Source organism: Adiantum capillus-veneris, chromosome 15 (assembly GCF_014529385.1).
Source record: "Adiantum capillus-veneris isolate H3 chromosome 15, ASM1452938v2, whole genome shotgun sequence".
NCBI lineage: Eukaryota > Viridiplantae > Streptophyta > Polypodiopsida > Polypodiales > Pteridaceae > Adiantum > Adiantum capillus-veneris.
In genome coordinates, this window is record NC_140945.1 from 20553799 (window position 1) to 20576890 (window position 23092).

Consider the following 23092-nt stretch of genomic DNA (forward strand, 5'->3'; position numbering starts at 1 on the left):
TGATAGGTCGACACCTCTGAGGAGAGAGAGAGAGAGAGAGAGAGAGAGAGAGAGCTTTATCAACGTCTTCTATAGGCCGAACTCTGCCTATCAGACAAAACCGTATACATGCGTGTATCCTCTGGATATCCAAAAAGGGATAAAAGAACTGAACTAAAGTGATACAAGACTGCTAGAGGTAAGGTGGTACAAGGTTGCAGTAATCTAATAAGAGGTGGGGTAATACATGGCAAGTATGATGAGGGGATGGAGCTCTATTTCTAGTAGATGTGAACCTATATGCTCAAGAGGTACAATCATGAGATGCAAACTGGTTCCATCCGGTAGAAAACTGGGGGTGTAGGATATCATGCATGGGAGGGTAAGGTGTGAAGAGCCTTGTAGTATAGCAACAGGGTCGGAGAAGACTCGCTGTATCTTTGCCTGGTCTGCTCATGCTGTGTTGTTAGATCTTCCTCTAATGTGCTTGTCGAGCACGATATTCCACTGCTTTGGGCCATCTCCTAGCTCTAACCACATCTGCCTACTGAAGAGTGACCCCACTCCGTGTGGTGGTGATAGGTGGTGGTGGAGTCGCTCGGTGAAAAAAAATTGTAAGCTGAGAGAGAGAGAGAGAGAGAGAGAGAGAGAGAGAGAGAGAGAGAGAGAGAGCCTTAGTGCCCGTACTAGTGTTGCATACATGACAGCAAGAGTGACTAATGTGTTGAAGAGCCTTCCCTTGGTGTGGGACTCTTGAAGATGACAGAACTGAAATATCTGCTACTCTAGAGGAACCGATGTAAATTTGACTCTCTCTATCTCATGCTGGTGGAATGGTGGTCAACTGGCTTATCACACTTCAAAGGCTGTGAAAGATGAGCATCCATGTAGCTAGGCCATATAATGAAACTATCCTTTGTGATATGGAGAAAGTAATCTCTGCAGAAATCCATTTTCTTCCTGAGCTCCCTTTCAGACATCGTCTATGTCCTTCTCATACCGAGCTGGGTAAGATCCTGCCTGATAATCTTGTTGATATCTAATCGTGCCATAGTGAGTGATGGTGCATCCAGAGAGTACTAAAAAGGTGGGATTTTATCCTTATTGAAACCACAAAACGAAAGCGATTGGACATCTCTGTCTATACCAGCATGAAGCGTCTCCTCTGACAAGCTCCCTGGATGACTCTAGTGAGGCATAGGGATGTGGTGAGAGTTGCTGTAAGCATAGTAACAAGGGGCCCATTTTTGGGCTTCCTGTCCCAACTATCGTGCCGCCCCCCCGCCCCAACACTGTCCCAGGCCATCCCCCTTGTTTCAAACCCCTCTTGTGGAAACAAGGTTTCCTTCTGAGCTGGTCCCCCATTCCCGTCATGGCTGTCCTGAATGCGTTCCCTTGTTACTATGGCTGTAAGCCATGTATGTAAGATACTGATCTAGTAAGTGCCTCAACCACAACCGGCGTGGCTCCAAACTCTGCTCTGACAATCTCTTGCGGGATGGTGGCCTTACATCTGATCATTTGGGAGATCATCCTAACTAGCAGTTCCATATAACTTGCGATAGTCTTAGCTAGGACCGGTCCCATACAATAATGTAGAGGTCATGAGTTTGTCAGAAAGCCATAGCTTGGTACGGGGATCTTGGACGTGCACTATGAGTACAGCTGCACGTTCTCGAGTCAATCTCACTGTTGTTGCCTCACTCATGTAGAAAAGATAACCTGTGAATCGCACTCCCAAGTATGTGTGAGGCTGAGACTAGTCCAATTCTTCCCGACCATACATAAGATTTATGGTGTTGAAGCTCTCACTCACTGCTATGTAGTGTTAAATATCATTATCTTGGTCTTGCCAAGGCTCACAAATAAGTCTGTATTTTCTGCATACGCCATAATGCATCTAGCTGCCTATGCAATCCCTATGGTGAGTGTATGAGCACAATGTTATCTGCATAAAGCAGTAGAGTATCCTGAAGGCTCCTCTTGATCTCATTCTTTCTGGTTGGAACAAGCAATTGAGGTTGCATGTTGTCAAGTTTAAAGATTGTGTTTAATTTGGTTGTTTATTGCTTTTTTTCAGGTCGAAGTTGGAAGGTAGAAATTAAGTCTTTGTGTCGTCTTGTCTTTGTTGTGAATGCCTTTAGAGTTGAGTTATGGTTTAATTTATGTAAGCTTCTCTATCATTTTTCCCATCTCTTTGTCTAAGTGAGTTTAACGTAATTGTTGCTATGTTTCCATCAATTTACTTATTTTAAGCAATGTTCTACCATTTTTTAGTATCCCAAGCATAAGCTGGGCTGCTTGCAAATGGCAATTGTTGTGCCATAAAAGCATTCATATTATGCTGTCATAAGATCTTATATAAAGCTAGATGTATGGCCTTGTATTTCCTCTTGTTAAACAAGTAACGAAAGGGTCTGATTTCACATGTGCATTGTGTTGTAACAGGTGCTTGGAGCGAGGAAAGGCAGTTTCAAGCCAAGAAATCGTAGTGGAGCTGTTCTTGAGATCGGTTGGTGTTTGTCTTGGCTCTGTCGGTGATATCAGTTCTATCAACTCATTCTAATTACTGCTGTTTGGTAGGTTTCTTATATCCCTGGCAGATATGATGATGAGAGCAGCTTCAGGATTCTTGAAAACAAGGTAGCTGCACATGAAGACAACACAAATTGTCAGAGAGGAAGGCTTTTTTATTTTGCATTAGAGCCAGATTTCTATGCAGCTGTGGGAAAACTCATCAAGGAGAATTGCATGAGCACAGGTAAGTTTTAGTCTTGGTTCAGTCTCATTGCGGTGTTTTATTTCTTTTATTCTTCTAGCCAGAGAAGCAAGAAGCTTACCACTCTTCTGAATTTCAGATTCAATTTTGAAGCACAGAGGTTGGTTGGTTGTTGGTATAGACGTGGCAGTGGGAGGGAGCGCTCTGGGCTGCAGGACAGCGCGCTGCAGGTCAGCATGCTCCGTAGCACAGGGGAGGGGGGGAGATTTTGACGCGGCAGTGGGAGGGGGCACGCTGGGCTGCAGGTCAGCATGCTGCGTAGCACAGGGGAGGTAGTGGGAGGAGGCACGCTGGGCTGCAGGGCAGCGCATTGCAGGTCAGCACGCTGCGTAGCACGGGGGGGGGGGGTGTGTGTGTGTGTTCAGCAGCAGCGAGCTGTCAGTATTCGTTGACACGAATCATTCTTATCAGTCAGGGGGCACGCTGGGCTGCAGGTCAGCACGCTGTGTAGCACGGGGGGGGGGGGGGGGGGGGGGGGGGGGGGGGGGGGGGGGGGGGCGGGCGCGGGGGCGGGCGCGGGGGCTGTTCAGCAGCAGCAGCGAACTGTCGGTATCCGTTGACACGAATCATTCTTATCAGTCATTTACCACCTTGTCCCATGACAGGTTTTTGGTTGAAAAGTTGGGCCTCATAAATTCTGTTGTTTTGATTTTCTGTTTTAAGGTGGATGGAACCGTGTAATCATTGAAAATCCTTTCGAGAAAGATTGTGAAGCTTGTGAAGAACTAGGTCATTGGTTCACCCAAGAGGAAATTTATCGGGTGGACTATTACCTAGGGAAGGAGGTGGTTCAAGACTTGGTGGGTTTAACTTTGTTGGCAAGCGGCTTTTGTGTCAATACGAAATATGAGAAGAGTCATTGAGTCTATCGTTTTGGTTATGTAGTTATTTATGCGCTTCACCAATCGTTTATTCTTGCCAATATGGAATCGGGATCATATCAAACAAATTAAGGTTGGTTTAGAAAGCAAAACATTTTTAAGATAAAGGATTTTCAAGAGTACCATACTTAAATCACATTTATGGTTGGATTTACAAATGTCCTATGCAGATAGTTGTAAAGGAAGAGTTTGGAACTGAGGGCTCCTTTAATGAAAAGAGGTGAGGTTTGATCACGAGTTTTCATTTGGATTCATTGGTTTTCTAACTTTGACACAAAGTTTTTCTATTGTCAGCATCATTCGGAATATAATCCAAGGCCATCTCCTACAGGTAATAAAAAAATGTGGTATCATGCTTGTGTATAGGCTGTTCAACAGGTGATCACACTTCAATTGTGAAGACGTTGATAGAGAGACAAACCTTCCAGGTGCTATGCTTCTTAGCGATGGAGAGACCAGTCTCTTTGAAGGAAGATGATATAAGGGACGAGAAAATGAAGGTGTGAAGCTACACTCGTGTGATCAATTCTTTTATTTTGAATATTTCATCCACATCTTACCTTATCGTGCAGATCTTAAAATCAATTTGACCAATTAAATGTGATGATGTCCTCCGTCATCAACAAGTTGGTCTACGATCATTTGAAATAGTTTTGCAAATAGGCAATGGACGGTGGGAGGGTAAACTTGCTTTTCATCCTATGTATAATTTTAATCTGGTTTTATTTTGTTAAAAGCAGAACTCATACCTTCAACATTTTTCTTGTTAGGAGTTCCATTCAAATTGAAAGTTGTCAGGAGCTCAAATAATCAAAAAGAGGAAATTCGGGTGCAGTTTAAGGATGTTCCCAACGACATCTATGAAGGTACAACCGTCAATTATTTAAATGCATACTATCTATCTTTTGCATGTACTTTGTAATTAGTTACTGTAATGTTTTGTTGATGGAAATCCAGGCCAGAAAGAAGGACAGAATGAGTTGATTGTAAGCTTGAAGCCATCAGCAGCAGCAATGAAACTAAAGCTTACGGTTTGTTTTTCTTAAGGCATTATAAATCCATATATGCTATATAACTTTCAGCTTCTAAAACTAAACCTTTCCTTGTCTTTGAATAATCATAACAGCATAAAAAAATGGGAAAGCAAAGAGCATTGGACTTCTCTTATGAAGAGGGCCAGGAAGATGTTGACGTTTACGCAAGACTCTTGCTTTTCATGTAAGATATTCTATTTTAGCTCATTAATCAAAGAACGATCACCAAATTTCTTCGGTTTCTCTATTTGCCTCGTAAATTCGATTGGTTGGTTGGGAATCTTGCGGCCTAAAACTCCTTAACATTGTTTTAATTTAAACTTTTGACTTCTACAAAGTGGTTTGTTTGATGAACCAGGATTCGTGGCGATCAGAGTCATTTCATCCGAGAGGATGAAGTGCGGGTGAGTGTAGTTTTGACTTTAACAATAGCCTTCCTTAACCTTAACCTGATTTTGATACGTGAATGTTTTCAGGCTGCACGGAAAATATTCTCGCCGCTTCTACATGTAAGTGATGCGTTCTCATTGGGAAAACTAAACTAAAAGGTGTTATTCAAATCTCTTCCAGGTTGTGTTTACATTTTTCATATTTGAGGAAACACAGAGTAGTTGTGAACAATGTATGCCTGTCCTTTTTTTCGTGAAGTGGTATGTCCGCAGTCTCAGCCGCAGACACCAGGCAGAGTGCTTTGATGATATTTATATCTCTTTATCAAGACCAAGCGCTACCAACCCTTGTGCAATTTTCTGAATCTAAATATCCAGAAAATTCAATGTGTTTCTTGGCCTTTAACTAGACTTTGGTAGATACAAAATTTTCACTGCATTGGAAAGCGATAGTAGATGTTTTTTTTCTCTCTGTAGAACTTGGTCCAGCCATTTGACCAGAGAGTTTGACAGGACTAAACCTGGCTTGTTCCACTGGGACAAACAAGGATCTCCTTAAGTAGCGTAGCAAGGATTTTCTTGTTATATTTTGAGGAAGGATCTCCTTAAGTAGTGTAGCTGAAGAAATAATTTCACTTGACTGTCATATTTGGAGTCCGTTACATTTAGGAAGGATCTCTAAAATGAGATTTTATAAGTAAATCATCAAATGGCAGGCTTGAAATGGAAAAAGTTACCAATATTAACAATTAACCTGCACGCCTCTACGTTTTTTCCCTTGATACTTAAGGAGACTCTACTATTAATTTCAAAGAAACCGCCCAATCAATTACATTCCCCTATCATGTGGGAAAACTACAGAAAGAGGGGAGACTTTTCCAAATGAGTGACAACAAGCATGCAATGGCTACATCACAGAATGGGAGGGGGGAAGCCAAACATGAGGCCTATATTGCAGGTGAAGACCATGCTTCATTGTGCAGAAGGGTTCTGATTGCCATAGACTAAGGAATGCTTGGCGCCATCCCTCAATGTTGTTGGAATTGCCGTAGATGCGGTTAAACAGTCCTCTGGGCATGTGGATCAGCTTAACCCAGAAGGCTCATGCCATCATTGCAGATGGCTCGGGCTGCCCTTCAAAGACACAAAAACATCGAGTCCTCTATATGAACCAGAGGCCAAGAGCACTATTGAGGTTACCCTATTTGAAGCCTAATAGCCATGCTGTTTTGCTGTGTCCCATAGCCAAGTGCTGGGCCAAAAAGAAAAAAGCTTTATTAACGTTGGTGCAGCCAAAGTTAGTCTAAGCTAGGAAATGGTCTATGCCAAGCAGAGGTTGGAGCCAGGCGCAGTGCAGAAGGCTAGGACAAGTACCAAAGTCCCGGGCAGCCAAAGGATAGCAGAAAAGTATGTCTGAAGCAGTTTTTTAGGCTAAAAAATCTCCAAGTTGGCTCAACTGGGATAGCAGATGAAGGTGTCCGAAATGCCAAGTCAGTGCTCTGGAATGTAGTATTCAGTGTGCTCTAGAAGCCGGTCCAGACGGCTCGTCAAACAGTGCCCCGGTGTGCAAGATACTGAAGTTTAAAGGTAGAGTGTGTTGCAGATCCCTGATGGACGGCAGTTGGGGTCAGGTGGCCCAGGCTGATGTTAGTGGGTGCACGTGTAGAGCTCGAGTTACGGAACATGCCTGTCTTCTCGGATTGCGAATCGGAGCCCGAAATAGCAAGTTATGATCAATTGAAATTTTTACGGGGGCCGGGTCTGAGCCCATTTGCCCGCTTTGAAAAATGCGTCATCTGGTGTTTTCTGGAGCTCGCCAGGTATCTCGGTGATGGTGTGCACTATGTGGAGTTAGTCAAAATCGACCGCGTGTGATTCTGAGTTCCGAGCATCGAGTTACGGCGTGGAGAAAAAGGGAGCAGATGCGTGGGAGTGGATGCAGATGATTTTCTCAGTTTTAATGGTCTTGGATAGCGAGCCCAGAGGAGCCAGAATATGGTGAGGTTTGCATGGCCAGGCGCTGACTCGATGAGGATCTAGCACGGCTTGGCGGTTCGAGATTCCCACTATCTGGCAAAATATGGAAGCCAGGAGGAGGAGGTAAAAAAGGGAGGTTTAAACATATATTTTTAAAGGTTTTTTTTTGTGCTTGAGGGGCCATGGGGCAAGTGACTGCCACGTGGCATCACTTGGTCCCACATGCCCAAGGCCTGCTGGAAAAGGGGTCTATAAGACCTGGAAGTGGCACCCCTTATGAGTATCCAAAGGGGATGAGCCCCTCTCGTGGCGGTGGCTATGGAGATCAGCGCCGTGGCCGCTTGCGGCTCTGCGCGGTGCCGCACGGGGAGATTTTGGACGGCAGAGGCTGTGCGCGACGATAGCCGGCGGCCAGGCGGAGGAGCAGAGCGGCTCGCTGGTGGCGGTGACTGATGACGTGGCGTGGCCGGGTCACGCACCCATTTTTTGAAGAGGAGGGGGACCCCCATTAGCGACCTCGCTAATGCGAAGGGGGGGTGTCCCACGAGTGAAGGGCAGTCCTGTAGAGGTGAAGAAGGGCCGGGGTGGCCGAGAGATTAGGTGGCAAGGGGAGATCCCGCAGTGTGCAAGAGAGAGAGAAAGAGCCTGAAGGCTGCCGGGTGTACAAAGCAAGGATAAGTGGGCCACTCCACGGCCAAGACCAAAGAGCAAAGGCCGGGCATTGCGCAACCAAAATGAGTAGGAAAGAGAGAGAGCTCGAGGACGGCCAGGAGGGCCAAGTGCAAGGTGACCAAGAGGGAGGTCGAGTGTAAAGGGTGAGCCCACTTCAAGGCAAGGCTGGGCAAAGCCGGACCAAATGAAGAGAGAGAAATAGAGAAAGAGGCCTAGTGGAGCCGGGCAGAGATGGTCAAAGGGTGAAAAAGAGGAGCAGTGCAAGCCAAATCCCCCTAAGGGATAAAAATGAAGGAGAAAAATAAAAAAAATAATAAGCCTAGGGGTAATAGCGATGTCGCTATTGCGTCCCCCCTCCCCCAAGTGCAAGTGCAAAGAGAGGAAAAATTGAGCAGATGAAGCAAGACGGTGCCCCCTTCCCAAAGGTACCAAATTAGGGTACCAAATGGACCAATAAGAGGACAATTTCCAAAATGAAACCCCCCCCTATAAAAGTAAACATTGAATCAAATTAGGGGTTTTTTTCCGGACTTTTTGGGGCCGTTTGAAGCCTACAAAGTGGAGCTTTTTGACAGAGGGGTGTGCCTGTCAAAGCCCTTTGTATCTTTCTTGTGAAAATGGCCATGGTGATGGCAATGTAAGCCTGTGTATATATTTTTGTGAAGTGCAATCAACCCACTGTTACCCGGCTTTGTTGTTGTTTCCTCTTCCCCCCTTCTCTTTCTCCTGCTCTGGTGTTTTCCCTTGGTGCCGGCAGTGTGGAAGTGTGTGTCCCCCCGGACCGACGGTGTTTTGTGTGAGAGAGTGAGATTGAGCGGCTGTGAGCGCGTGTAAGGGTGGAGACAGACTGTGGCAGCAAGTGTGCGTCGTGTGGTGGATTTGTGGAGTGTGAGAGCAGTGGAAATTGAGCAGGCAGTGGTCTGCGAGTGTAAAGTGTGTTTTTGAAGGTGTTTTCCGAGAGGACAGGGGTGTTGTGGATACCCTGAGCTATAGAGAGGCCCTTGTGTTTGTGCTGGGCGTGTTCCCCCATTCCCCCTCTCCATATTTTGGTGTCCCCCACTGAGGAGTATGCTAATGCTCCTAGTTGATGTCAAAGTGGTGATTTTGGTGATGCCAAAGGTGCGGCCTTTGAAGAGCAGGTACTGCTAGTGATGGCTTGGACGGGATTTCCCATTTTCACTGGGGTTGAAGATGCGGAAGCCTGGCTTCAAGACGTTGTTCGTGCTGGAAAGCGGTTTATCGAAAGAAGATGGTGCGGTACAAGTGTTCTCGCTCCTGGTTGGTGGTAAAGCGAGGCTATGGTTCGATAGCCTTGGTGAAGAAGAAAAGGCAGATTATGAAGCCCTGGAGGCAGCTTTTCGAAGCAGATATGTTGCGGATGCGCAGCTGGATGAAGTAAAGCGAAAGTTGGACGGGTTGAAGCAAAGCTTAGAGGGTGATTTTCAAGCGTTCGAGTGGGAGTTCGAAGCCCTTTGGGGGAAATTGATCAAGGTAACTGCTGCAGAAAATGCCAATTTTTTGAAGCTGAATAAATTCATGGATTGCCTGCATGAGGAAGTGCGAGATAAGGTGGAGATAGATGGCCCGATGTCGTAGGAAGAGGCAGTAGCTCTAGCGAGAGGGCGTACCAAAAAGATTTTGAAGAAGCGCGAAGCTAGGCAGGGTTTGCCAAACGCAGCGATGCCAAAGCAGTGTGATGCGGTGGTAGCCAAGCCGAAGGTGGTACAAAGAGAAGCGCAAGTGCAAGAAGAACCAAGGGTTCTTGGCTACAGAGAGACAGGGTGGTTCCTATGCCGAAGATGCCGGCTAGAGTGGTTCCTATTGTGGAGGAAGTGCAGGTGGTTCCAAAGTGGACAAAGAATGTGGTGCCAAGTTCGAGTGCGGCTGTTGAAGCTCCATTGGAGTGCAATGAAAAGCAAAGAGTGCGGTTTGCAGACGAGGTCGAAGCGGTGAAGCTAGAGGAGATGCCTGAGCTTGAAACGGAAGAGGAGACTAAGTCGAGTGACAGTAGCTCTATGGACGCAGATACGAGTTGGGAGACTGAGTCCTCCCAATCCAGGTATGATGAGTTTGACCTCTTACATGTGAGTGGAGAGGCAGTGAATATGTGCAAAGAGCAGCATGAAGTGCAAGCCGAGGTGCATAGTGAAGGCCAAATGGAGCAGTCTAGGCCTACATGTGGTGAAGAGCAGATAAAGCTAGTGTGCGATGCCATGCTAGTGGCCATGTTGATGAAGGTAGCGATGGAGTATGTCATAGTGGTGCAGCAGGTGCAAAGTTTTGCCAAAAAGCATGAATCAGTCGTGCCTATGGAAGAGGACGAGGGTGAGGTGATAGAGAACGCATTTCTCTCTTCCTTGGCAGAGCTTGATGATGCAGCGGTAGAAGAGCAGGTAGTTGAAGTTGACAAGCAGGTGGTGCTTATCGACCTTGAAGGGCCAGTTGAAGAGGAGGAGCTCGACGATGCTGGAATTGAGTGCATGGCAGGTGAGAAGGGCAGTGCGGAGTCAAAGTTAGAGGTGCTTCCTATGCAATTGGTGCCCTCTATGACAGGTGATGCGGACTCCAAGGCGGTGGCCAAGATTTCTAAGGAGGTTTGTGAGTGGTGGTTGAAGGGAATGCTAATAAAGACAACTGTGCAATATGATGTTGAGCAGGTACAGGATCTGCTAGACGAGGATCTAGCTTTACATGAATGGGAGCATAGTTTTTTTCTCACGCGCATGGTTGGCCAACCATGCTTCAGGATGCGTGCGAACCCGATTGGAGCATGATTGGGGATTCCATATGTTGGGTAGCGATTTAAAAAATTGGCCGGTTTCTGGGCGTTTTTGAACCGGATGGGCATTTTGCCCATGTGCGAAGCCTTTGCCCTATATTGCTAATACAATATACCAGGGAGCGTACAATTTTTGGGGATTCAGCATGCGTACGATTTTTAAAGCCCGCTGCCCAACTTAAAAGAACAGAGAACAGTCACCTGAGAGAAACCAGAGACCAGAGAAGTGACAGGTCCATACACTGCTTTGTGACTCGCACTCAAAGCTCAGAGCTCTCGCGTGCTAAACAACTATGACCGTTTGAATTCAGCAGAGAATCGAGATGGGCCGAGCCAAGCGTCCCGAGTGGCAATATGTGCAAAAGGTAAAGCCTCAGGCAAAAGGACAATGGACTTGAAAATGTATCTATTGCGGGCATGCTTGGGACGGGGGTCCTTACCGTATTCGGGTGTAGCGCGGATAATGTGTCGTGCTCTCTACAGTGTGGGTGTCCCCAGTGCAATGTGCGTGACAATCTCACTCAAACAAATGAAAACTCTCTCAAACAGAATGAAACACAGAAACAACGGATAACAACACAGAAACAATGGATAACAACAGAGACACAACAGTGGACCAGAACATGTGGACTCGACTAGCTCCAAGAACCTTGTACAGACTCTGGCGTGGCAGCACACTCCGCTCCAGCCCAGAACTCACAGGTACAAATGGGTGTCGAGGCTCAGATGTGCAGGGATGGTGAAGCAGTGCTCTGTGTAAGACTCTCTAGACGACTACGTGCAAGATAAGCTGGAACTATCCCAAAACGACTACTGATATGTACAACCATAGGAGCCACCAACGGCCCATAAATGTCCAGCCAGCTAAGTCCATCTCCAAACTGAGTGGTGGTGGTGACCTGTCCACGACGTCCACTAGACCACCGTAGGTACCCTGCCACGTATCACTCCCAGCCAAAGGGTCCGTCCAGTGTGAACCAGACCAACTGTAGCTAACTGTCCAACTGCCTGTCCTGTGAAGTGACACTGTAGCAGGCTACAGGTTGCCCGCCACAAGATTGGTCATCGTCTCGGTGAGCCAAAACTGAATGAAACTGCAAAAGTAACTATATGTACCATGAAAGATGAGGTAAGAGCACAGTCCTGTCACCCAAGGGAAAGGGTCGTCCCCACTGCTGCTCCAGAAGTTTCCGGATCGGGAGGAGCCATCAGATCAATAGTGTAACCATGCGGTTGCTATCCTGTGCTTTGCATACCTTCATTTCCTGTGGTTGTACCAGCCATCTGCTGCACAGCGGATGGGAGTACCTGCCCTGAAGTGAACTCCGGACGCCTAGTAACACAACCATGGCGATGTGCACCAGTAGCACCATCACAGCAAGGAACACTCTGGCTCTGCATGTGTGGCATCTGGATCTGAGACTCTTGTTGAGTGAAGTACTGGACCTGGGGCTGTGGGTAGTGTCCCATGAACTGCTGAGAGGGCTGAGAGGGACCTGCTGAGTAGTGTCCCATGAACTGCTGAGATGGCTGAGAGGGACCTGCTGGGTAGTGTCCCATGAACTGCTGAGAGGGCTGAGAGGGACCTGCTGGCGCTGCAAAGGTGGCTGGACTCTGGACCTGTATCCCTGGCCTAGTCCATCCATATCCCACAGTAGCCTGGGTAGGCCTGTTATCATACATAAGCATTTCTTGAAATCCTTGCACCTGTGCTTTGAGGTCATCAATGATTCTCGACTTTATCTTCAATGCCTGTTGTAGTGCAAAAATCGTTGCATCTCGATCTGCGATGGCACTCTCGGCAACTCGCAGGGATCCCTCCATAGCTGCGTATGTGGCGGAGTGATGCTGGTGGGTTGCAGCTAGCTGCTCCACGCCTAGCTCGATGGTGGCAATAGCAGCTCTGGAGTCCTGAAACAACTTCTCTGAAAGTTGAAACAGAGAAGTGGAGTCGGTCCTACCTGAAGATCCCTCAGATGGATGTGATGCTGGAGGGCGCACATGAGGCATTGCGGGCGAGCTAAAAGTAGGTGCAGATGGTGGCACAACCGGCGAGCTAGAAGTAGGGACACTCGGTGTAGAAGGTGCTTCAGAGATTGTTGTTGTAGGTGCAGCGAGTGATATGTTGACCGGTGTATGAGTGAAGATGGGAGAAGAAGGAAGAGGATCCTGTATGGGTGAAGTGACTATCCTCTCTTGAGGAGCGGCAGTAGACATTGGTGTCGGCTCGGCACAGCAGAACCAGGTGTAGTAGTGGACGTATGATGTTGAAGATGTACCCTAGTCTGCTGTCTCTCAGAAACTGGCAAGGAGAGTAGAGACTTCACTGTATCCTTCATCACTTTCGCCTTGATCTTCTTTTTCTTGGTGACTGTGGGGTCTACTTGCATGCTCATGGGTTTCCTTTTCCCTTTCGAGGTTCCCTGTTCCTCATCCACTTCATTTATGTTGATAGGTATGTTTATGATCCATGCCAAGAGAGGCGCCGCAAAACATCTAAAAGTTAACTGCACAGACTGCACTTGGGCCCGAAATCTTTTAGCCCTAGACTGCAGAGAGCTGAAGAGAATTTGGTGGAATCCACATGGGATAGTGTGGATTAAACAGTATAGCCCGTCGCAGTGGGAGAATGTAGTGAGAATATCTGTTTGTACCTTGTCTTCTTTGGCATCCCGAGCCAGAAAGTAATACCTGAAGATTGCGAGAAGCCGTCTGTTTCGCTCATAATTTGGGTGATCCGAGCTCAATAGCTCTTTACATGCTTGAATTGTCGCGTCCTTGGGCAACAAAGAGAAAGTGCGAGTAGTAGACTTCACAGCTGGAAAGTTGGTCATACCCATGGCATGGCCAAGCCTTGTAGCTGTTAGCTTGTGGCCCCGAACCTTTGGAAAGTTTTTCAGCAGTTGATGTATCAGTTCTGCTGGAATAGTATCAGGTAGATTTGCATCAGCCAATTCTGTGAGACCCAGAGTCCGTAGCTGAGCAGTCGAAAGCACCTCACTGAGAGATGGTCGAGGTTGCTGCATATGAAAATGTAATGAAAATGCTGTGCGATTTTTTGAAGAAGCAGGCCTCTTGATCTCATGAGTGATAATTTGCGGCTTTTCTTTTTTCTGAGCCACCTTTGATTGTTCCTCTGGATCACTGGAAGCACGTGACTCTGAATTTACATCTGAATCCTCAGATGCTGCTGAGTCTGCTTTGTAGCTTTCATCACTTGGGTCACTGGAGGTAAAGTCATCTATGTCATGGCTGCTGCCGCTTGCAGATACTTCATCTGCTTCGCTCTCTGATTGTTCAACCCGAGCTTTTCTCCTCGTCATCTCTACCTTTTTCTTGCTACCCCTGCCAAGGTGAGGTCTGATGACAAACAGAGGATGACAAACAAAGACGCTGAGTAGCCAATGGAAAAGTAGTAGGATGCAGACAATTTAGATTTCTCCGGCTAACTCGTTAGGCTGGGCGAGTAATTTAAGGTAGGGTAAATTCGAACCAGGCGAAAGAGGGCGGTTAGGGCGAGAGGGTGCTGGGAGAGGGTAGGGGGCGAGAGGGGAGGAGAGGAGAGGGTAGGGGGGCGAGGGGTGAGGATAAGGACGAGAGGGGGGATAGGGGCGAGAGAAGTGCGGGAGAGGGTATGGGCGAGATGTTTGGATAGGGGCGAGAGGGAAGGATAGGAGAGGGTAGGGGGCGAAGGGTGAGGATAGGGACGAGAGGGGTGTGGGAGAGGGTAGGGGTCGAGTTTTAGGATAGTGGCGAGAGGGGGTGTAGGAGAGGGTAGGGGGCGAGTGTTAGGATAGGGGCGAGAGGGGAGGATAGGAGAGGGTAGGGGGCGAGAGGTGAAGGTAGGGGCGAGAGAGGGGGGATAGGGGCGAGAGGGGGTGCATGAGAGGGTAGGGGGCGAGTTTTAGGATAGGGGCGAGAGGAGAGGGTAGGGAGCGAGGTTATAGGGTAGGGGCGAGAGGGGAAGCTGGGAGAGGGTAGGGGCTAGAGGGGTTTAAGTAAGGGTAGGAGGCAGTAGGTAGGGGCGAGGGGTTGGGAGACTAGGGTTTATTAAGGTCTAATGGGAGTTAGCACAACAGTAGCAAAGTGCTAGCAGATACAAAGATAGGATAATTTTGAGCAGGTACGAAGAGAGGACTCAGATAAAGAAGGGTATTAAGGCTTGCACTGATCATTAGTAGCCAGCTTTGGAGCACCAAAGAGTACTTTCCCCCTTTCTTTCTTTCTGCAGCAAAGCTGAAAGTTTATTTGCACCAAAGGTTTTTTTTTTTCGGCAATTGGAATCAAAAGTTCTTTGCCAAAACTTTGCCATATTCTCTATATAGACAGCCTCAATCGTCGTCTAAGCAGTCGTCTAATCAGAATGCCCAAGTAGATTCCACTTTTTTCAACTGAACAAAAAAACACTCTGACTAGAAGCTTGACTGATAGCAGCAGTTTGGAAGGACCTTAATATTTGACTGCAAATAACACTTAGGATAGAAACAATTAGAGGAGCGACTGAACTGTTGAAGTTCCGATAATACCCAATTACCAGGAGGACTGAGTGGAGAAAAGATATCTTAGAGGAGAGGTGGAAACTTACAAACATAGCAAAAACTGAGACGTAACAGAACATCTATTCTGGTGGAAAGCTAGAGGGGAGGAGAGAAATGGGCCATCGAACCTACAGATGGCGGAAAGTTGCATACCCTTTACTCAGAGGAGTAATAGCACTTGATTCTGGAGCCATTTACCAGTGGCAAAGAGACGCCTTCCAAAGTGACTAACTGGACAGCCCCCTGTGGCAAAACCTCCTGTACTCTAAAGGGCCCTTGCCAAGCTGGAACCAGCTTCTTTGCTTTTTTCAAATATTTTGCCTGATAGAGTAGCACCAATGTGCCTTGCGTTATTTTTGGCTTTCTGAGGTGGCGATCATGCCACGCTTTGCGACGAAGTTGTTCCGCTTGCAGAGCACGAGAAGCTAAAAGGCGGCTTTCATCCAATAAGGTGAGACGGGAGATAGAGGCAGATTCCATGCCCCCACTTGCACGCAGACTGCCCACCCTAGGGGAACCGGAGTTGAACTCAAATGGAGCTATGGCTTCCAAACCGAAAGCGAGTTGAAAAGGCGTTTGATTCGTTGTTGCTTTGAAAGATGTGCGGTACGCCCAAAGAGTGCCGTGCACAGCCTGAGCCCACGATGCTGGATGGAGATGACATGCTTTCCTCAGTAGAGCTATCGAACGACCGGATCCATACCTCCTTCGAGAACCAAGTGGACCGGTCTCTGGTGCCCATCCTTCAGAGGGTCCCTTGATGGAAACCGTCGGCCTGGGTGAGCCTATAACCCACCATAGAAGGGGAAAAAAGTCTCCCTTGCAAGAGTTGGCCAACACCCCAGCTCCCTCCTTAGCCTCTACTCCATCTGACTCTCCACCCATGCCGGAGCACTTTGAGGTATCTGAGGATTTACCATTTGCAGAGCTTCCATCAGGTTGGTTGCAGGAAGAGTATGCTGATTTCAACATTGATCAGACGCCAGCTCATAATGTCCAAAGGCTAACAGAGGCGGCACAATCTTCTCCACCTGACGCAGCCTCGACCACTGCACCGCCTGACCCAGTCAGAGAGGTCAACCTAGGAGGCCCTGACAGCCATCAGCCCATCTTATTAGCCACTTGGTTATGGGATCACCCCTCTCTACTCGACCTGGTAATCTCCTTCGTGCGCTCTTTCAAAGATGTGTTCAAAGCTCTACTGAGAAGTTGCTTCAGGACTCCAGAGCTGCTATTGCCACCATCGAGCTAGGCGTGGAGCAGCTAGCTGCAACCCACCAGCATCACTCCGCCACATACGCAGCTATGGAGGGATCCCTGCGAGTTGCCGAGAGTGCCATCGCAGATCGAGATGCAACGATTTTTGCACTACAACAGGCATTGAAGATAAAGTCGAGAATCATTGATGACCTCAAAGCACAGGTGCAAGGATTTCAAGAAATGCTTATGTATGATAACAGGCCTACCCAGGCTACTGTGGGATATGGATGGACTAGGCCAGGGATACAGGTCCAGAGTCCAGCCACCTTTGCAGCGCCAGCAGGTCCCTCTCAGCCCTCTCAGCAGTTCATGGGACACTACCCAGCAGGTCCCTCTCAGCCATCTCGGATTAACTACCACAAAATCCAAGTTAAAAGTGAAATCTTGTACCTTCAGAGGCACCTTGTCGACTATGCCCACTGGGTAGACTGTTCTCTGATCAGCCAATGTAACAGTGAAAGGAGCAGGTCGGGTAGGCTTTAGACCTAAGGCCATCATAGTGAATTTGGGCATCAAATTGATTCCAGATCCTCCATCAACGATGATGCCGGATAGCTGGTGCCCAAGAATAGATACAGTGAGGCGAGGACTTTTATAATCGGTGAGGGGAGCAGATGGATAGGAAATCAAATAGGACTCTGAGGGCTGTACAGGGAGGTGCCCGCCACTAGGCCCAGCCCCCGGGTACAGAGACTGAATGACTAACAAGGTGTCACTTCTAAGTGTTGCATCAAGCCTTAGCATGTCGTATAGTGACACCTGCTGAAAAGTATTTTTCAAGATGGCTTCTGCTGTGGGCTTGGCGCCTTCGAACTGGGCTCCTTTTGTGACCTTAATCTGTTCCAAATCAGCCACTGCTTCTAAGAAGGCTCCATCAATGTCAGATAACAAGGAAGTTGGTTTGCTCTGAGCAATTGGGAAGGACTTGTCCTTTGGGTCAGGTAGACCAGAGTGAGGAAGTGGAGACTGGCGAGGTGGACCTGTGGGTAGACTGAGACCAAGAGCTGCTCTTTGTGCCCGAGTAAGGACACCAGCAGGCTCCTCCACTTGCAGAGGCTTAACCACATGAGTAGTAGGTGAAGGTTGAGGCACGGTGTTCACAGTAATCAAATTTATCTTCGGAAAGGTGAATTCGGGCTGGTTCTGAGTCGAGCCTGAAGACGTGGATGCCCTTTGCTTGGGACAATCTTTACTGTAGTGATCCTTCGAATCAGGGCAATGACGACAAGGAGGGGACCCCTCGGGTAAAGGACACTTGCTCTGATAATGCCCATATTCTCCGCATCTGTAGCAGAGTATGGGCCGATTGGATGGCCGTAGGGTGAGACCATGTTGGATGCAGGTGCTAACCCTTGTTGGAGAGAAGGACCAAGATTTTGTTGTATTTGACGCAATCCCTTGAGGTAGTAACAATCTTTATCCTCATGTCCAGCTTTTTCACATAAGTGGCAGTAAAACCGAAGGGGGCATTCCTGTGGTGGGTGCCCTGGAGAGCGGCATGAGCTACACCAAACCATAGCCTTAGTCTCTTGCTGACACTTGAGCTCTTCTAACTCGCGCTTAATCTGTTCCAATGCCTCATTATGTGTAGGCTTCTCTTGTCTAAGAGAGAAGGACCTCTCCTCTTGAAGAGCTCGTTGTAGCTTTAGGGCTTCCAGTTCTCTACGTAAAGAAGTTAAAGGATCAGTAGGACTACCTTCCGAGAACACAGAGGAAGTATCTATTTGAAGAGAGTTGTTGAAGAGCTTCCTAGCTCCCTCTATTCTAGTAGCAGCTGCGATGAACTCGTCGAGAGTGGCGTCGGGTCGGAGACTCTCTCGGAGTTTTTGCTGAGAAGTTTTGGGAAGCACCTTCTCCACCCACTTTTTAATCATGAATTCACCGGGTTGTTGGGGAAGCTTGGCCACCAGCGACTTAGTTTTCGTCATAAGCTCCGCAAAAGTCTCCTCAGGTTTGAGCACCATGTTGGCCAACTCATCCAACACCTTCTCCTGGTAGTCACCTGGCCTGAAAGCTGCACAGAACTGCTGTCTTAAGGCTGCCCAAGTTGCAAAATGGTTCTCTGCAAATTGGCTGTACCATTTATCTGCTAGGCCATCCAGGGTGGATGGAAATAGTACCAAGTAAGCATCTTCTCTGTTCAGCCCACGTCCCCTACAGAGAGATACAAATCTTCTTGTATGGTCGTCAGCATCTTCTGAAGACAGCCCTTTGAATGTAGGGAACTTGATGTTCACCTTGGCCAAAACACTAGCTAGTGGCTCCATGATTCCTTGCTGAGTCTGTTGCACAGTAGCTTGTTGTAGAAGAATAGGAGAGAGCTTTTCCGGAGAAGGTGATCGCGAAGATGGGGAACCTGATGAAGGAATGGGTGATGTGATATGTGGAGGTATAGGTGATGAGGTTGAAGGATTTCTACAAGGTGTCAAAGGTCGTCTTCTGTGATAGTACTTCAGAGGGCTCAGTAGTGGGCTTTGACGCTCAACTGACCTCCTTGTATGTGTCATACAGTGACCTCCAAACCAACCAAGCTTTGGGCAAGAAACCTTGAACTGGCTGAAGACTGGTCTAGACTCTACTAGACCATACTAGACCAGACGAGTGTCTAGACCAGCTGGACCAGGGACGAGGAGGACTAGACCAGGGTCTAGACCAGACAAGTGACTAGACCAGCTAGACCAGGGTCGAGGGGTCTAGACCAGAGACGAGGGCAAGCTGGACCAGGGCGGGAGGGGACCAGACCAGCAAGGCGAGAGACTTAGACTGCACAGGCGAAGCGAAGAACCCAGCTACTCAACAGAGTGAGACTTCAGTTGAGGTCCCATCGTGATCGCCAAAATGAGAGCACCTGTAGCGCGGATAATGTGTCGTGCTCTCTACAGTGTGGGTGTCCCCAGTGCAATGTGCATGACAATCTCACTCAAACAAATGAAAACTCTCTCAAACAGAATGAAACACAGAAACAACGGATAACAACACAGAAACAATGGATAACAACAGAGACACAACAGTGGACCAGAACATGTGGACTCGACTAGCTCCAAGAACCTTGTACAGACTCTGGCGTGGCAGCACACTCCGCTCCAGTCCAGGACTCACAGGTACAAATGGGTGTCGAGGCTCAGATGTGCAGGGATGGTGAAGCAGTGCTCTGTGTAAGACTCTCTAGACGACTACGTGCAAGATAAGCTGGAACTATCCCAAAACGACTACTGATATGTACAACCATAGGAGCCACCAACGGCCCATAAATGTCCAGCCAGCTAAGTCTATCTCCAAACTGAGTGGTGGTGGTGACCTGGCCACGACGTCCACTAGACCACCGTAGGTACCCTGCCACGTGTCACTCCCAGCCAAAGGGTCCGTCCAGTGTGAACCAGACCAACTGTAGCTAACTGTCCAACTGCCTGTCCTGTGAAGTGACACTGTAGCAGGCTACATCGGGCACATTTGTTGGCCATCACGGGTTGTGGTGTCGGCCCATGCGATAAAGTTCCTGAGGAAGTTAAAGTGGTTGTCAGAAGGTTGCATGCAGATGTATTGGGTGATGGACAGGACCCAAATGCATTTGTGGATACTTTGGTGGATGATTTGGGGGGTGATGCCTCTCAATCTCATGCAAGTGGATCGCATGCATCTGCAACTGGCACTTCAAAACCCACTGTGGGATCCTCAAGCAAGAAGAGGAAGGTTGCACAAGTAGATTTGGCAAGTGCATTTGGCGTGCAGGCACGCTAGAAAGCAGATCAAGCCTTGCGCAGGTTTTTTTATGCAGAGGATATTCCTGAATGGAAAGTGAGGAGTCCTTTCTTCTTGGATATGGTGAAAGCTATTGGGAAAGTGGGCCCGTCTTATGTGCCACCCTCCTATAATGCTTTGCGCACCACAGAGCTTAATGATGAGGTCAAATGCATGGGTCATGAGATCATGGGTGTGCGCGAGAAGTGGAAGAAGCATGGATGCACAATTGTATGTGATGGATGGTTTGACACTAGACGCATGCCTATCATCAATTTTCTTGCATGCTCTATACATGGCTCTGTGTTCTTGAAATCAGTGGATACTTATGGGGAGACAAAGACGTCAGAGTTCATTTTCAAGCAGCTTAAGGAGGTGATTCTTGGGATTGGACCCTCTAATGTTGTGCAAGTATGCATGGATAATGCAACTAATTGTGTTGGGGCTGGGAAAATGGTTGAAGCGGAGTGGAAACATATTTTTTTCACCAGATGTGCATGCCATTGCTTAGACTTGTTGTTTGAGGACATTGGGAAGCTCCCTTGGATTGCAAAGATCCTTGAGGATGGCACAAAGGTGGTTACATTTGTCACAAGGAAGTCCACTGTCTTGGCATTGTTTCGGACACTTAGCAAGAAAGATTTGGTGAAGCCCGCTGCCACTCGTTTTGCCTACTACTACATCATGCTTGCTAGTCTCGTGCATGACAGATGTATGCAAGGTGTGCGCAGGCTTATGATTGATCCAAAATTTGTGAGGATGAAGACCTCCAAAACTGTAAAGGCCACAGTGGTCTCTGACATTGTATTTAATGCATCCTTTTGGCAAGAGGCCAAGTTGATTTTGAAGATTTGTGCCCCCATCTTAAAGATCCTTCGTTTGGCTGATAGGGAAGGAGCCACCATGGGGCTTGTGTATGAGCTTACAGATCGCATGGTTGAGCAAGTTCAAAACATGCAAGGTGTTGATGCGGCAAGGATGCAAGAGATCAAGGACTTGTGTGTCGACGGATGGAATATGATGCACACACCGCTGCATGCTGTGGGATACTTGTTACACCCTGTTTGGCAGGGAAGAGGACAGTACAATGATAGTGAGGTTCATGATGGGTGGATGACATTCTTGAACAAGTACACCAAGGGAGATTTAACCATGCAAGGTACCCTCATTGATGAGTTGGACACTTTTATGAATGAAGGAAAGACATTTGCTCATCCTATTGCGAAGGATCCAAAGAGAATGCAAGAGGGTGTGAAATGGTGGGAGACTTTTGGGGCTTGCACGCCCACATTGCAGACTCTTGCACTAAGGGTGCTTTCTCAAGGGACATGTGCCTCTCCTTGTGAAAGAAATTGGAGCACCTTCTCTCTCATTCACACTAAGAGAAGAAATCGGCTACTCCCTGCTCATACCGAGAAGCTTGTCTACATACACACCAACTTGAGGCTCTTGTGCAAGATCAAAGAGCGCGGCTATGAGAGGATTGAGGTCACTTTGGAGATGCTTAACAAGGAGAAGGATGAGGAGCGTTTGCTTTAGTTGCAGGAGATTCAGGAGGCTATTGCACAGAGTACAGAGGATGTTGTGGAGTCTCCTCTTCCGATTGCCATGCCTAGCGATATTGGGACGTCATGCTCCATCGAGGAGGTCCATGAGGATGAGGATGACGATGATGATGATGATGATGATGATGATGATGATGATGATGAGGATGAGGATGTGGCCTACGATGAGTGTTAGAGCTCATCATGTTTTGCTCTAGCCTCGGTTCTCTACTTATGTTTTGGTTTCAGTATCTAGTAGACGCTCCCCACTTATGTTTTGGTTTTGGTATCTAGTAGCTTGACGGCTCTACAGTCTAGACTCTACTATCTAGTAGTCTACTGTCCAGTGTCTACTTATGTTTTGTCATTCGGAGTCTACACTCTGTGACTCTTGTAGGTTTTGGTCCTTGGAGGCTCCATATTTTGTCGTCTCCAGACTCCTGCTTTTCTCTAGTATGATTCTAAATTCTAATTTCTACTGATCTTATCGTCCGAAGTTCGAACGGCGAAGTCTATGATGTTTAAAATTTAAAGTTTTAATGTATTCTGTGGTTTTAACTTTTGTGTTGCTCCAATGCTCTCTCAGTCTCTAGTGTTTAAAACTTGCATTCTGTGGTTTTTGTGCTACTCTCTAGTGTTTTCTAGGGTGCCGTATGGTATCCCACGTATGCAATCTTCAGGGGGTGTGAACCGGGCTTGTGGCGGGCTTCCATATCCGCCCGCGTATGCCGCATGGTTGACGTTAGAAAAAACTATGAATGGGAGGATGGGTCAGGTAGGTCATGAGTGTTGATTGAACAGGATGGTGAACACGAGGGTGCTCTATTTGATGTTCTTGGAGGTGCTTTGTTGCGAGTGGGCAGTTTGCCAAGGAGTGCTTGGAGTAGTGGAGGTATGATACTGGCAGTTTGGCTATGCAGTTGGATATGTGCCTCGGTGTGGCACTGTGCAAGGGTGTTACAGGTGGACGGAGGAGGCCAATGCAAGGTGTTTGACCCAGGCGGTTGATGACAGGTATAGCAGAGGGTTGGGCAACCCGCATAAACAAAGACAGCGGGTTACAGGTGCCAGTTTTGTACATATGGTGGGTGTTTCGCAGTATACAGAGAGTTTTTTTTTGTGTGTTTTTTTAGTGCAATAAGCCCATATGTGGTTGAACATAAATGTTCAACAAGGGGGTGGGCAATGATGGTGCAGCCAAAGTTGGTCTAAGCTAGGAAATGGTCTATACGAAGGAGAGGTTGCAGCCAAGCGCAGTGCAGAAGGCTAGGACAGGTACCAAAGTCCCGGGCAGCAAAAGGATAGCGGAAAAGTATGTCTGAAGAAATTTTTTAGGCTAAAAAAGCTCCAAGTTGCCTCAACTGGGATAGCAGATGAAGGTGTCCGAAATGCCAAGTCAGTGCTCTGGAATGTAGTATTCAGTGTGCTCTAGAAGCCGGTCCAAGCGGCTCGTCAAACGGAGCCTCGGTGTGCAAGATACTGAAGTTTAAAGGTAGTGTGTTGCAGATCCCCGACGGACAGG

The 23092-nt window shown here is 47.7% G+C and overlaps 1 pseudogene across 1 annotated transcript in view; it reads left to right on the top strand.

The window, feature by feature from the left end:
* The window catches only part of LOC147440365 (glucose-6-phosphate 1-dehydrogenase, cytoplasmic isoform-like), an 89004-nt pseudogene that overhangs the window by 46711 nt on the left and 19201 nt on the right, over positions 1-23092 (top strand). The window contains exons 3-15 of the transcript XR_015184349.1: positions 2428-2491; positions 2563-2740; positions 3422-3558; positions 3644-3712; positions 3810-3859; positions 3934-3970; positions 4068-4139; positions 4212-4320; positions 4410-4505; positions 4597-4670; positions 4766-4857; positions 5032-5077; positions 5150-5221. The product of XR_015184349.1 is annotated as a glucose-6-phosphate 1-dehydrogenase, cytoplasmic isoform-like (transcript). The remainder of the gene's footprint in view (positions 1-2427; positions 2492-2562; positions 2741-3421; positions 3559-3643; positions 3713-3809; positions 3860-3933; positions 3971-4067; positions 4140-4211; positions 4321-4409; positions 4506-4596; positions 4671-4765; positions 4858-5031; positions 5078-5149; positions 5222-23092) is intronic.